A 16,235-nucleotide genomic window follows, 5' to 3' on the forward strand; every position below is an offset into this window, starting at 1 on the left:
AATTGCTCACACACTGATTTTCATTAATTGGCTGACTTTTTGTTGGGCTGACGGGCAATATGCTCCCTCCAAATTTTTTTTGTACCAGACTACAAATGCCTCTGAATACTACAATTTTGCACATGGGCAGCCTGTATTTTAGAAGTTACTGAATTGCCATGAAGTTGCGAGTCTGTTTATTTCAATGTACAGTGTTCCAGATTACTGTGTGGTCATGTATGCACACATTTTAAAGGAAATGTTGGTGATGTGGGCCTCAATGACAGAACAGAAAGCAGGGAGCAACCCCGCTTCAGCCATTTGGGAGTCCACCACCCTGCACCTGTCAAACTTTGGACCAATTGTGCAGCCAATCAGCTGCCATTAGGTCCCCTCCCTTTAAGGGATGAGAGCCTGCCTTTAAGAGCTGCTGGCCAATGGAAAGACCAGCAGCATTTCAGCCTAGGCTGTACCAGAAGGACTGGTGGCCACTGCGAGGAGTGTACCCAGCCGAGATGATGACTCAATGAACAGAGCCCTCACAGTAAGGTAAGTGTGGTTAGGGGCTGCCAGAGCCAGTTATGCAGGTGGGAGGAAGGGGATTGGTGAAGTTGGAAGTGGGCTGGTGTTGCCATGGGGGTGTGGCTGCTGCTGGGCAACTCCTCCATTGGGCTCCCCCAAGCCCACAGGGAGGTTGCCAGCGTTCACCAGGTGGTCTTCCTAAGTGGCGGAGGGCCCATCCGCCCGCCGCAAGCAAGATGCTGTCTCTGGGGTGGGTAAAATCCAGCCCATTCTCTCCTTCACCAACAAACTCATGTTGCTTCACACCAAGCCACACCCACACACTCTCACACAGAGAGGGATTTGTATATTTATTCATTCTCTTTCAGTAATTCATCCTTTTATCTTCACCACTTACTCGCAAATACACACTCCCAGTCTTACTCAGATTCTCTTAATCCCTCTTTCAATCTTTTACTCAATCATACGTTTCTTCCACCTCTTTGGGTGGGATTTTCCACCCTTCCTGCCAGCGGGATCTTCCAGTCCTGCTGAAGGCGACCCACCGGAGTGGGTTCCCCAGTAGTGAGATGGATGAGCCATGCGAATTGTCATAGATACTGGCGTGACCAGAAGATCCTGCTGGCTGCCATTGGTGAACTGCCTCCACTGTCGGAAAACATGTCGCCAGGGGTGCTGGAAAATCTCGCTCTCTATTCCTTGCTATTTCCACTTTCAGATTCATTCGCTCATTTCCATCTCTCTTACTCAGTAATCATTCCCTTTTCTCTTACAGTCATTTATTTTCACATTCTTTTACATGCTCAGTCACGTCCACTCATTCTCTCACTCTCATTGACCCCCTCTCATTTTCATATTCACTCACTCATTTACGCTCATGCAGTCACTCATTCTTTTACACTTTCTCACTCTCTTTGTAACTCATCACCCTCACCCGAGAGAGTATCAATATCCTGTTTTGTTTGGGGTCTTTGACTGACTTGGGCATGTACAAGGATTGTATGGCCCTAATGTTGCCCCTGGTTTTGCCATTCCAGAGAAGAGCAGGAAAGAATCTCCCACTAAGTATGAAACTGAAATTAACTCTTTCAAGTACTGCAGCAACTGCCATGTTGTCCAACTGCTTTCTGTGTCTTACCTGGATTACCTGCAATGAAGTTGTTCTTTGGATCAAATTTGTTTGCACTCACTGCAAAGTATCAATAACGGTGTTTTTAATAACACATCTGCCAAGACCAACACTTTCTAGCAACTGGAATATTGTTTCAACATTGTCACTAAGAAGATGGTAAGAAGTCTCACAACACCAGGTTAAAGTCCAACAAGTTTATTTGGTAGCAAAAGCCACTAGCTTTCGGAGCGCTGCTCCTTCATCAGGTAAGTGGGAGTTCTGTTCACAAACAGGGCATATAAAGACACAAACTCAATTTACAAAATAATGGTTGGAATGCGAGTCTTTACCTGTCTTTCAGCAGCGCTCTGAAAGCTAATGGCTTTTGCTACCAAATAAACCTGTTGGACTTTAACCTGGTGTTGTGAAATTTCTTACTGTGTTTACCCCAGTCCAACGCCAGCATCTCCACATCATTAAGAAGATGAGCAGTGGGTAGGTGAGCAGTTATTGCAATATAGGGGGATTTTCCACTCCAGTTTTCAGCGGGCAGGAATGGCCGAGGGGACAGAAATTGAGCAGAGTCCCAAAATGGTTTACACGGTGGTGGGATTTCCCCGCTCAATTGTCCCTGCCCCTGTCAATGATTATAATGGGTCTCCCACCATGAAAGGTCAGGAACCCAATTACCATATATTTAAAAGTCACTAGTGGGTTTAGCCTCTGTATCAATCCTTCCACGCCCTCCCCCCCGGACGATTTGCACCCATCCAGCATGACATCACGTCGGTGCGGCTTCCAACAGGTCCTGACAAATGGGGATTTGGCAAACAGTCCCTAGCAGAGGTGTACAAGTAAGTACAAGGTCAGTTGGGAGGGTCATGCATGGGCAGTACCCTGGCACTGCCAGGATGGGCTACTATTAAGGGGGTTCCCTGGGGAGGGGCTGTTCCTGAGTCCATAGGGTTTTTTGGAGTGTTTGTGTTTCTTTTTTTATTCTTATTGTTTTCTGATTGGGGTGCTCTTTTTACCGATCTGTCAGGGGCCAAGGCTAAGCCCGCCCCAGCAGTGTCATGGAACCCGCCTCCAGGGGTTTTTTTCTAACAGCGTGTCAGCAGTGCATCCAGTAGGCTACAGACTGCTGTTCCTGCCTGACTTGACACACCGTCAAAGAAAGAAAATACCACCCTACAGCCTTTCATTTTAAAAGTAGCACACGTTTGTTTCATTGCTCCTACCCACTTATGATCAAGCTGCTTCACTCTGTCTCCTGGAAGCATCAATAGTGGCATTCTTTGTGGCGATCATACAGAAATACCAAGGTGCAATGGCGCCAACAGGATTTTTCAGGTACTATTTCAATCTGGTTGAAAAGTGGATATTTGGATGAATTTTGGGCAATTCTGTATTTAACTAAGAAATACTAAAGGAAAGATCTGTATTGAAATAGTTTTATTGCAAGTCTGAAATAAACCAAAGTACTTTGCATAAAATTAATTTGCTCTGAAACTTTGGCCAGAATTTTACATTAGTGTGCAGGTGCGAGGCCAACCCAGAATTGCGTGCAATGCACAAGAAGATGTCAAGAGCACATCTTCATGTCATTGTACTTGTGTGCAACCTTATGGTTGACAGGCACGTGTGGAAGTCGGAAGTGTGCCCATCGCCAATTAAGAGGGCAGTTAAGCCCATTAAGGAGCTAACTGTCAGTGATTTTACATGGTCTGTCCACGTTTTACGGTTGGCGGACAAACCAATCAGTAAAGCGGCCTTCATGTTTTTGCTACATATTCCAGCTAGGGGAGAATAAAATATCCAGACTTAAGTAAAATATCATAGGATCCTTACAGTGCAGAAGGAGGCCACCCAACCCATTGAGTCTGCACTGACTCCCCGAAAGCATCCCCGTAACCCCAAGCATTTACCCTGCTAATCCTCCTAACCTACACATCTCGGGACACTAAGGGGCAATTTAGCATGGCCAATCCACCTAACCTGCACATCTGTGAACTGTGGGAGGAAACCAGAGTACCCAGAGGAAACCCATGCAGACGCGGGGAGAAAATGCAGACTCCACAGTCACCCAAGGTTGGAATCAAACCCAGGTCCCTGGCGCTGTGAGGCAACAGTGCTGACCACTGTACCACCGTGCCACCTCATGTTTGAAGGATGAGGTCCAATGAGGTCTGCTGTTTGGTGCCTGATTTTGCAGTGTAGACAGAGTTTGTAGCATTTCTTTGAGCTCATTTCAGTTATACAGTACTGCAGGAAGCACCTGCCCACACTTTCACTTCTCTTGGCTGCTATTCTCTCCCATACCCTCCCTCCCAGCCCCCCACAGCAGTGCTGAACCTTTCACAGCGTATATTTCAAATTGATTGCCAGTTAATTGACCATCCCATATGAAATCACATTCGGGGGAGGGCCGATCACAGCCAGAGGCACAAATCGTTTCTGCTTCCAAGCTTACCGATCATGCTTGTCCGACAAGCACAAGATTCAGGTCTTCATGTTATGCAGGCAATGTGACCAGTTAGCCTGTTTATTTTTGAGGCGTTGGTTGAGGGAAGAATATTGGTCACTTACACAAGAAAATGTAATTCCTGAAATTCTTCAGAAAGTAACTTGGAAACACTCATTTATGTTGACGTTTTGGGGTTTTTCTAATTTTTCAATTTGGCAGCCGCAATATTTCCAGGGGTGGCAGGGTGGGTGGAGAGAGAGGGTATGGGAGATTGTGCACAGAAATTCCTTCTGGTTTTTTCCAAGATGTTGAGTGTGATGTGATCCAATGTGGGGCTCCTCTGTTTCTTGTTTATTTTGTGTTATAGTTGATAGGTCATGGGTTGCACTTGTCAACCAGTTGTTCACCAGTTCCATTTTTGCTTTCTTTGCTGTGCAGTGAAATATTCAAAGAATTGCTTCAGTTCAACCTTCAGCCGTTTGTGCAGACTTGCCTTGGCATTATGGGGTCTGATTCCCTCCATAGTTTAAGAATCTGAGGGTAAACCTTGGCCTTTGTACATCTGGTTATTATCTGTTATAGAGTATCTACCATGCAATTTTCTAATTGCTTTTACTTATGAGAATGAGCAAAAGGCTGATTGGAGCTGTGATCTCAACTTATTGCTTGACTCATCTTGATTCAGAAACATATCAGCTTTGACAAAACAAAGGGTCCTTGCACACCCATCACCCTCATCTGCACCACCAATAGCTTACATATTACGATTGCTCCTCAGTATCATATTCAATTTAGAATTTGCATTCACATTTACTACATACATTTCTCTGAGTTATTGTATTAAGACTGCACACTTCAAAAAAGTGCAGTGAACTTTACTTGTATCTCAGGTTCTCAGGGAAGGTATTGGACGGGATTTCTCTTCCCCCACCACAACAGCGGGCTGTTGTCTGGTGGCAAAAGTGCTTACGATTGACCGCCAGTAGGATCTTCTGGTCCAGCAGATGTCTATGACTATGACGTTTTGCGTGGCTCACACTCTCCACTGCCAGGGAATCCACCACTGGGGATTACCATTGGCAAAACTGGAAGATCCCACTGGCAGGAAGGGCTGAAAAATCTCATCACTCACCCAAAGTTTATTGTTCTTTAATTTGTTATTTTTGAAGGACCATTTCTATTAGTTTACACAAGTAGAGAGAACAAGCTGTCAGTCACAGTGTGTCTGCTTGCAGGAGGAGAGGGAAAAGATACAGCAACAGGAAATCAAAATTTATTTCTCAAACACATCAAATCCATGTTACTTCAATTTTAAATATGTTTATGAAGTTCTTACTGTCAAGACTGCAACTGTACAAAAGTTTATACCAAGTGATACGGGCATCAGACATAACTGTTCAGCAAAATAAGCACAGCTATTTCCAGTCAAGGTAATCAAATTTACCACTGACTGTATTTGTGTTAAGCACTTGAAAAAAACAATACCATTGACACAGCTGAGCTGGGCAGATGTTCCATTCAGTGATACAGTAAGGAGTAAACCAATTTATCAATGACAAAAATAGATGCAGCTCCCAGTTACCACATTTGCTCATCTGGGGCATAGAACAAAAGCCAAGCAAAATATGGGGAAATATATTGAACTAAAAGTTGCCAATGTGGTAATAAATGTAACTCTAATTTGACCTTAATACAGTTGGTTTCCAATGGGAAATGTAGGAGTGGGCGGTAATTGCTCGTTTTACAGAATTATTTTGCTTGGTGTGTAAAATTTAGAATAATGCTCTATCCTAATGCCACATGAAATAGGGATAGTGCGTTGCTAAAAGTTGTGATTTGCACATCTTCCTTTCTGATGGAAATGCAGTGAAACTGTAAAAGCATTCTAAAAGAACATAATCACAATTTTGTCAAAAATAAATCTTGCTGTGTTTATAATGCAGCAATACGTAGTGCACTGATGAGACTTTCTCCACACAATGGCAATTTTCAATAGGTCAAATCAGCGAGATATTGTTCATACAAGCATGTTATAATAATGATGGGTAAAGACAAGCTACGTAATCAAGTCTATCCCATCCCGGTATAATGTAACCTTTGCCCCCAAACTGCTCCACAAGCAATCTCCTTGGAGAGGAAAAAGAGAAAAATAATTTCAGCTAGTTCAGACAAAACTCAGGAAGATTCTTATCATGACAGTGGATCACAGCTCCGAATTACGTGTGGACATATCAAATTTTCAAATAAGACGTGCTTTTTAAACAAAGGACATAGAAAAAAAAATTGGCTGAGAGTGCAAAGTATCCACTTGCTGGAATTCCTAAATGGATTAAATTCTATCTCGGGAGAGACAACAGAATGTTGCACCCTTTTTTAAACAGAGACATTTCAAAGGAAGGGATGCAAAAACTGAACTGCAATCTCCTGTGGAGATAATGGAAGCTGATTACAATCTCATCAGAGACCATCGCCAGTAACTTATGTCCCAGACATGTTTGTGTTTGTCTCTTTCCAGGAATATACAAGAAATGGGATTAAAAACAAATGGCGACTCTGGTCTGTGTGCTAGACTGATGTTCTGGTTCTAATGTGCTAGTTGGTGCTGTGAAGATCACAGCTGAAGAACATCCTAGACACTGCTTTGTTGGCAGGTAAAGTTGCGCTGTCTCCAAAAAAAAGCAAGGCAACTTCTTTCAGTTGACATGCAGAATCTCCAGACCAACTGCTCAACTGCCAAAGTCAGTGCTATCGGAATCGCCCAACTTAATGGCCATATACATTTCATCATCTACTCCTCACAGACAAGCCAAAGATTGATTTGTATATCTTTATAAACTTCTATTTTTGGACTCGCTTCTTAGCTGGAATTTTCCGGCTGTTCACGCTGGCGGGATCTTTCGGTCCTGCCAACAGTGCACACCACTGCAGGCTTCCTGGCTGCAAAGGGTGAATTCAATGGGAATTCCTATTGACAATGGCCTTTGCTGCCATGAAACACGTAGTGGGAGGGGGAAGGGTGTGGAAAATCCCACCCCATTTCTAATCTTTGTGAATGTTATATTACGTTCTATTATTTTCTCACATTTTAGTAACTAATAACTATAAAACTTGTAGAATCCCTACAGTGCATAAGGAGGCCGTTCGGCCAATCGAGTTTGCACTGACTCTCCTACAGACCATCTTGCAAGGGCCCAACACCACACCAAACCGCCCCCCCCCCCCCCCCCTGCTCTATGCCCGTAACCCCTGTGCATTTACTATGTTTAATCTACCTAAACTACACACCTTGGAACACTAAGGGGCATTTAGCATGACCAATTCACCTAAACTGCACACCTTTGGACTGTGGGAGGAAACCATAGCACCCGGAGGAAACTCACGCTGACACAGAGAGAAAGTACAAACTCTACACAGACAGTCGCCCAAGGCCAGAATCGAACCTGAAACCTTGGCGCTGTGAGGCAGCTGTGTTTGCCATTACGCTGTACACTTTTTGGGAGTACCTCATCTGGAGTTCTAACAAATTGAGAGACCTTGCCGAGGGATCGACAAACCACAAAATCAATTAACTAAACTCCAAGACCAGGATTATATGGCACTACCTACTCAGCAGGGTACTACAGTCCTGTCAAAGTAAATGACAATTTAAATGCCTGCCACATCTGCTGGGGGAGATCTGCCATTGCAGGACATAAAATCCAGCACAAGAGACCACAGTGACTTGGTGACAAAATCTCATGAATCATGCTTCTAAGTTTAGAAATATCAACCATCCTCTGGAACGCATTCCTCATTTTCGAGAGTACTAGAATATGAAACCAGGGGTGTACTGCTGAGGCTTTATACGGCTCTAGTCAGAACACATTTGGAGTATTGTGAGCAATTTTGGGCCCCATATCTAAGGAAGGATGTGCTGGACCTGGTGAGGGTCCAGAGGAGGTTAACGAGAATGATCCCAGAAATAAAAAGCTTGACATACATGGAGCGTTTGAGGACTCTGGGTCTGCACTTGACAGGAGATCGCATTGAAACTTACAGAATACTGAAAGGCCTCGATAGAATAGATGTGGGGAAGATGTTTCCATTATTTGATTTCATTTATTATTGTCACATGTATTAGTATACAGTGAAAAGTATTGTTTCCTGCATGCTATACAGACAAAACACACTGTTCATAGAGAAGGAAAGGAGAGAGTGCAGAATGTGGTCTTACAATCATAGCTAGGGTGTAGAGAAATATCAACTTAATGCGAGGTAGGTCCATTCAAAAGTCGGAGGAGTCATGGACTGGGCTTCATTCATGACCCTTTGTAGTTTCTTGTGGTCTTGTACAGAACAGGAGCCATACCAAGCTGTGATACAACCAGAAAGAATGCTTTCTATAGTGCTTCTGGGGAAGTTGGTGAGAGTTGTAACGAACATGCCAAATTTAGGCTTCTGAGAAAGTAGATGTGTTGGTGGGCTTTCTTAACAATAACGTTGGCATGAAGGGACCAGTGATGTGGAGATGCTGGCGTTGGACTGGGGTAAACACAGTAAGAAGTTTAACAACACCAGGTTAAAGTCCAACAGGTTTATTTGGTAGCAAAAGCCACACAAGCTTTCGGAGCTCCAAGCCCCTTCTTCAGGTGAGTGGGAATTCTGTTCACAAACAACGGATGAATGAACACCGCTCGACAATCACCAGGCAAGACTGTTCTCTTCCTGTTGGGGAGCACTTCAGCGGTCACGGGCATTCGGCCTCTGATATTCGGGTAAGCATTCTCCAAGGCGGCCTTCGCGACACAAGACGGCGCAGAGTCGCTGAGCAGAAACTGATAGCCAAGTTCCGCACACACGAGGACGGCCTCAACCGGGATATTGGGTTCATGTCACACTATTTGTAACCCCCACAGTTGCCTGGACCTGCAGAGTTTCACTGGCTGTCTTGTCTGGAGACAATACACATCTTTTTAGCCTGTCTTGATGCTCTCTCCACTCACGTTGTTTTGTTTCTTAAAGACTTGATTAAGTAAGTATTCGCATTCCAACCATTATTCATGTAAATTGAGTCTGTGTCTTTATATGCCCTGTTTGTGAACAGAATTCCCACTCACCTGAAGAAGGGGCTTGGAGCTCCGAAAGCTTGTGTGGTTTTTGCTACCAAATAAACCTGTTGGACTTTAACCTGGTGTTCTTAAACTTCTTACTATGAAGGGACCAGGACAGGTTGTTGGTGATCTGGGCACCTAAAAATCTGAAGCTCTCAACCATTTCTACTTCGTCCCCATTGACGTAGACAGGGGCATGTCCTGAAGTCAATGACTATCTCTTTCGTTTTGTTGACATTGAGGGAGAGATTATTGTCATCACAGCAGTTCACCAGATTGGCAAGGGGATCAAAGATTATGGGGAAGAGGCGGAAGAATGGGGTTGAGGAACTTATCAGCCATGATTGAATGACGGAGCAGACTCGATGGACCAAATGGCCTAATTCTGTTCCCACATCTTATGATCCTATATTCATTCACTCTCCCTTGAATATTTGCAGGCAATCGACAGTCACTGCATGTTCTCTAATTTATTTTCAAGGTTGACTGCTCTGCAGGAGAAGTGCCTTTTAGCATCTAACTTAGTGCCTTTGCTTCTGTAATTTATATTCCATAATTTTCCCTAACCTTTCCAGCTTGAATAGTCTATCCAGTTGATCAAGTCTAATTCTTTCAATATTTTAAAGAGCTCCATGAAATCCATGCTCTTCTTAAATAAAAAACCTCAACTCTTTGAGCCTGTCCTAACATGGACTTCCATCTGACCCTGCTGAGGCCCTTAAACCAGTTGTTAACATAATGGTCCTTCTCTGAAACTTTTCCAGGGTCTTTTTATATCACACCACATTAAAGGATTAAAACTGGATACAATGATGTAGATTTTGACGTTTTAGGCAGAATTTTCCATTCTGAAGATTAAACTGTGGTGGCTGGTGGGAAAGTTGGTGTGATTCCCGCCGGAAGATGGGGCGGATTTTTTTACCTGATTTTCCACTTATCAACTCATTAATTATGCAGCAACAATCGAATCTCATGGCAAGGATTTTGACCAACCTGCTGTTACATGACGGGGTCGAAGATCCAGGCGCTATATTTAAACATTTCCACATAGACAATTGCTCACTGCAGGCCAGGTGTGTTGCGAACTTCTGCATCACCGTGGCGCCCAAATGTACCAAACCCTTGGCTATACAGTTCAGTGAGGTCTCCCTGGACATTCTCCCCCAGGCCACACACCTTTTCTAGAGGGCATAAGTTTAAGGTGAGAGGGGAGAGATACAAAAGTGTCTAGAGGGACAATTTTTTCACACATAGGGTGGACAGTGTCTGGAACAAGCTGCCAGAGGTAGTAGTACAGGCGGGTACAATTTTATCTTTTAAAAAGCATTTAGACAGTTTCATGGGTAAGCTGGGTATAAAGGGATATGGGCCAAATGCGGGCAATTGGGACTAGTTTAGGGGGTTTAAAAAAAAAGGGCAGAATGGACAAGTTGGGCTGAAGGGCCTGTTTCCATGGTGTAAACCTCTATGTCCAATCTTTGAACATGGAGGCTCGTAGGGCCCATGCTGCCTCTGTGTTGCAGACGTGGCCAATGATTTCTTTTTTAACCCTATGTCCATTCTGACATGCCTCTGTGAGGATCAGGTCCAATTAAGACCATAGGCACCACAGCACCTAAACCTGATGGATTCTCACCTGAATATGCTTATCCATTATGTACAAGACCCTCAGCATTCAGCTGAGCCATGCTCTCCATGGTTTGTAACGGAGAGTTATAGGGTGTCCCTTCAAATGGCCAAGAATTGCTATGCTGAACCCTCCTATGTACCCTGAGAGCCCACACTGATCGATTTTTTTTCCTAGCTTGTTTTTCGAACAGCAAAATTGCAAGATGAGCTCATATGATGCTGCTGACCTGTGTCTGGGAGACCAGCGTCCAACCTCCCTCTATAATCCACCAATTTCCTCCCATCCTCCTACATACTCACTGTGTCCTATGTCTATTTTCTCCTTATCACTACCCAGTGATTACCCTTGACCCCATTATTATCCATGTGGATATTCCTGTTCTCCCCCTGAATCCTTTAATGTTGATGCTATCTGTCAACCTTGCCCTTCCCCTTCTCAAGGCCACCTGTACCTTGACTTTTCATGAACTCCCTCCCCCTGCCATGAAACAAACCATTCTAATTATCTACTGGGTTGCACTTAATTTGAAGAGGGAACATAATTCAATCAAGTTGGCCTTTTAATAAGCATTTATGAATTGCAAATGTGGTTCCTGGCACGGATCAGCAGGAGACTCAACCCACCTGTCATCTAAATTGGGAAAACAAAATTCCAAATTAATTTCCAGTCACCATGAAACAGCCTTTTTCCAACATGCCAAACCCAGTACCCACTCACCACGATTCCTGCCACTGGCAGGAGTGGGAAATTCCATCCTTTGTTGGCGTTTAAAATGGCTGAGTGTAAATCGACAGTATTCTACATCACTTCCAAATTTTATTTCCATTGAAGACCAGTACAAACTAAAAGTGTACATGGTTCCAGCATTCTCCATGTGGTGGAAAAGCATCTGTTCCCTATATCACAAAGCTTTATGATTAGTCTCCTGGAAGAGGTCTTCAAACAGTAGTCTGCATATTCAATTAATCAGAAATTGATTAAAGTCATCCTGATTTTCCTTTAGTAACATTTGAAAGGAATTTAGAAACATTCTTTGCCAAAAATTACAGTCTGGCTATTAAGGGTTTCTGATCCTGTAATAGGAATTGTTCAGAAATCAAATCTGCTCTGATTTATTGTTTCCATGTCTTCAGTGCAAACCTTCATTGCAATTATCAGAAAGCCTACACCTCTTTGTTTTATTTATGAATTTGATCATGGAACTGTTTGTTGAGTGACTTTGTATTCAAGAAAGAGAATGCAATATGCCACCTGTTCTTAACTGTTAACAGTGCCACAGAACTGCTTAAATATCAGTTTCACAGCTGCCTCCTTCCCTGCCCCCACCTCACCCACCAAGGTTATGGCAGTTGGGCCTAGAAACCAGGAAACTCCCAGTTTTGATCCATTTTCTGTACTGAGTTAAGTCGGGAGCAGTAGTGATACTGAAATTAGTCTCAATGACCATAGGCGAGAGAACAGGATTAAAAAAAGGGTTAGAATTCCTGCTCCTGATTGTGCCCTCTGCTGGGAAGAACATGCATAGATATAGGGGAGGTCAGGAACTGTCTCAGCTGTCAGTTGATGCATTATCTATACAATGAATTATTGTGACAGGCTATTTTTTGCTATCACTGTCAAAGCTTGTGATAAATGGCAATTTGAGCAAAGTACCGAGAAGGGTTAGAAGGGGAGAAGTTGGATTAAAACCAGTTGTCATTGTTTCTTGCACCGAATTGTTATGATATGTCCTCCCTAATTAGTTAAAAATACGTTTGTTGCAATCAAGGCAAGTAATGACTGTTATAGAATCATAGAATAACTAAGGTCCAGTTTATCTGCTACTGCAGATGTTTTAAAGATGCAACGTTGACCAACAACAGCTCAACTGCAAGACAAGATTTAACAGAACATTGTTTCAAAAATTCAAGATTAATAAAGACTTGACTCTAGGGTTTACAATTAGGTGCCCTTTATGAAAATACAACTTGACGATAATGGTAACTTTTTCTGAATGCTACTCAAGTGTTTGTTTGACAGAAGTTACTCTTGAAACAGCCCTGGCTGAATTTGCTTGTTATCAAAATAATATTCTGGACAGGTTCCATCTGTGATTCTTCATATTATCCAGGACATTCACTTGTCTATGAAAATTATATTTTTAAAATGTATTTTTTCATAGGAGAGGCCAGCATTTGTTGCCCATCCCTAATTCTTCTTCAGAAGGTTAGAAGGTTAGTTGCCTTCTTGGAACTGCAATCCATGTGGTATAGGTACATCCACATTGCTTTCATGAAGCGATTTTGATCAAGTGACAGTGAAGGGACAGTGATATTATTCCAGGACAGGATGGTGTATGGCTTGGAGGGGAACACAAAGGTGTTAATTTACTCTTGCTTCTGTAGCCCTTGTCCTTCTAGGTGGTTGAAGTTTGTTTTGGAAGGCATTGTCAAAATATGCTTGACGAGTTGCTGCAGTGTATTTTGTAGATGGTAAACACTGTTGCCATAGCGTGTCAGTGAATGTTTAAGGTGGTAGATGGGGTGCCAATCAAGGAGACTTACTTTGTCCTGGATGGGGTCAAGCTTCTTGAGTGTTTTTGGAGCTGCTCTCATCTAAGGAAGTCATACTCCTGACATGTACCTTGTAGATGGTGGATGGGTTTGGGTAGTCAGGAGATGAATTACTTTCCTCGGAATTCCCAGCCTCTGACCTGAACTGAACCAGCCACAATATTTACATGGCTGGTCCAGTTCAGATTCTGCTCAATAGCAACCCCAAGTATATTGCTATTGGGGGATTTGGCAATGGTAATGCTGGTGAAGGTCAGGGAGAGATGGTTAGATTCATTTTTGTTGGAGATGGTATTTGCTTGGCAGTTTTATGGCAAATGTTACTTGCCACTTATCCAAGTGAGAATGTTGTACAGATCTTGCTGTATGAAGACATGACTATTTCAATATCTGAGGAGCTGCAAATGGTGCTGGATATTGTGAAATCATCAGCGAACATGCATGAATGTCAATGGCTCTGTGGTGCATGAAACTGCAGTCCTCTCGCAGCATGACAACATTGATCTTCCCACCAATGTTCTTGCTGCAACATCTTGGTCAGCCAGCCCAGACTACAGCCAACCATGCAAGATGCTGCAAGTTGGGCAAGGTCTTCTTGCAATGCCATCTGCAGTCTCCTCCAATAAAACCAAACAGCCTTTCACCAGGCATGCTTCAACCACTGAATTGGCACTGTGCACTCGATCAGGCAAAGGTACCCACAACAAGCACTAAGGAAATGCACAAGTGAATAGTTGAGTTTTGCATGTATTGTTGGGAGTGTTGTTGGATAAAATTATTATTTTTTTGTTCGTAGTTTGTATTTCCGGATTTTGACCAAGAGACTGTTGTGATGGTTAGGAACAGATGGATTGAAAGGTGGGCAACATAAGAATTAGGCGAATGAGGAAACCATATGGCCTGTCATGTCTGCTCTGCCATTCAATATGGTCAATTTAAATACATTTAAATATTATCAAACACCTCCCTTACTAGATCTTCCTCCTTCACTAAATGTTCGTATCTCACCTTTACTCCAGAGACATGAACCAGTTGTGAGGATCCCTCCAGGAACACAAAGGTGTGTATAGTCCCCCTGGGGGAGAGGGACATGGCAGTGCCCTCACACTGCCCCTGACACTGCTTCCTGGCACATGTTGGCAATGCCAACTTATGCCGGGGGCAGTCCCAGGGGCAGATCCGAGTGGAAGCCTCATGATGGGGCTTGTATGTGTAGTGGGGAGGGAGAGTGCATTCAATAAAGAGGGAAGGAAATGCTGACGATGACTTGGGGAACAGAGATGCCTGTGTTGATGGGGAGTGTGTTATTTCTTGGTCATTGCAGCCGACTTTACTGGTGTGCTTAGGCCCCGCCCCTCAAAATGATGACGTGAAACATTCCCCTTTTTATTGACAAAGTGTCATAAGATCTGGTGGGTAAATCTGCCTGTTTCTGGAGAGAAACTTGCCGATTTTTAGTCAGATTCTGACACTTTGCCATTTTTTGGTAAGATTCCGCTCTGTCTCTTTCTTTAAGTCTTAATATACATGGTTAATAGCTGAGACCTCAACTCCTTGCAGCACTCCACTTGTCTTAGCTTGCCAACTTGAAAATGCCTCATTTATTCCTACTCCTTTCTTCCTCTCTGTTAGCCAATCCTCCATCCATACTAATGCATCACTGCAACTTCATGAGCCCTCAGCATGTGTACTAACCTTTTGTGCAGTACCTTATCAAATGTCTTTTGGAAATCCAAGTATACAACATCAACTGGTTCCACTTTATCTAATTACATCCTCAAAAACACTCTAATAAATTTGTTAAACCCTGTTTCCCTTTTGTAAAACTATGCTGACTTGTTCGAGAGAACACATCCCTTTTTTATGACAGTAACTGCTGCATTCAGATAAGTTTTTGAAGATCCCGTCTTTAAATGAATGTATGTGGGTCAGTGAATGGATGAGTGGGTATATAGGTTGAGGTGGTAAGGTGACTGAGTTGGGGGTTAGTTGGGGAGTCGAGGAGTAGTCGAGTGGGCAAGGGACCAGCTGGGTCGGATCGGAGGGGTATTCAGTTGGTGGGGGGTTGGGTGTTAATCTGATCTGATGTATTCAAGACAGTTTAGGTGGGGAGAGGGATAGTCAAGCAGCTGGGAGGCTGTTAGAGGTAGGGGGATTTAATTGGGGGGTGGGGGCGCTGGTTGTGGAGTTACTCAGCTGTTATATTAAGTACTTAAGAAACAATTCCTGGATAATGTCCAGGCTGCCTTTTTCTAGTCCAGTCTCTGCCCTAAGCTCAGGGTCAGATACATTTGGTTAGGGTCCCAAGCAGTAGGGAAGCAGTTGCCCATCAGACGTTTAAACTTGCCGGGCCATTAGAGAAATTTCACAGTAGCTTCATTGAAGTGTTAATGTAAGCCTTACTTGTGACTAATAAATAAACTTTAACTTTAACGACCATTTAGAAAGATGCGGATTAATCCGGGATAGTCAGCACGGATTCGTGATGGGAAAGTCGTGCCTCACAAATTTGATTGAATTTTTTGAGGAGGTAACTAAGTGTGTTGATGAAGGTAGGGCAGTTGATGTCATATACATGGATTTTAGTACGGCGTTTGATAAGGTCCCCCATGGTCAGCTTATGATGAAAGTAAGGAGGTGTGGGATAGAGGGAAAGTTGGCCGATTGGATAGGTAACTGGCTATCTGATCGAAGACAGAGGGTGGTGGTGGATGAAAAATTTTCGGACTGGAGGCAGGTTGCTAGCGGAGTGCCACAGGGATCAGTGCTTGGTCCTCTGCTCTTTGTGATTTTTATTAATGACTTAGAGGAGGGGGCTGAAGGGTGGATTAGTAAATTTGCTGATGACACCAAGATTGGTGGAGTAGTGGATGAGATGGAGGGCTGT

The 16,235-nt window shown here is 43.5% G+C and overlaps 1 protein-coding gene across 4 annotated transcripts in view; it reads right to left on the minus strand.

The window, feature by feature from the left end:
• The window catches only part of nr3c2 (nuclear receptor subfamily 3, group C, member 2), a 348,506-nt gene that overhangs the window by 241,217 nt on the left and 91,054 nt on the right, over positions 1–16,235 (minus strand). The gene's annotated exons all lie outside the window — the stretch shown is intronic.

Source organism: Mustelus asterias, chromosome 1, assembly GCF_964213995.1.
Source record: "Mustelus asterias chromosome 1, sMusAst1.hap1.1, whole genome shotgun sequence".
NCBI classification, from domain to species: domain Eukaryota; kingdom Metazoa; phylum Chordata; class Chondrichthyes; order Carcharhiniformes; family Triakidae; genus Mustelus; species Mustelus asterias.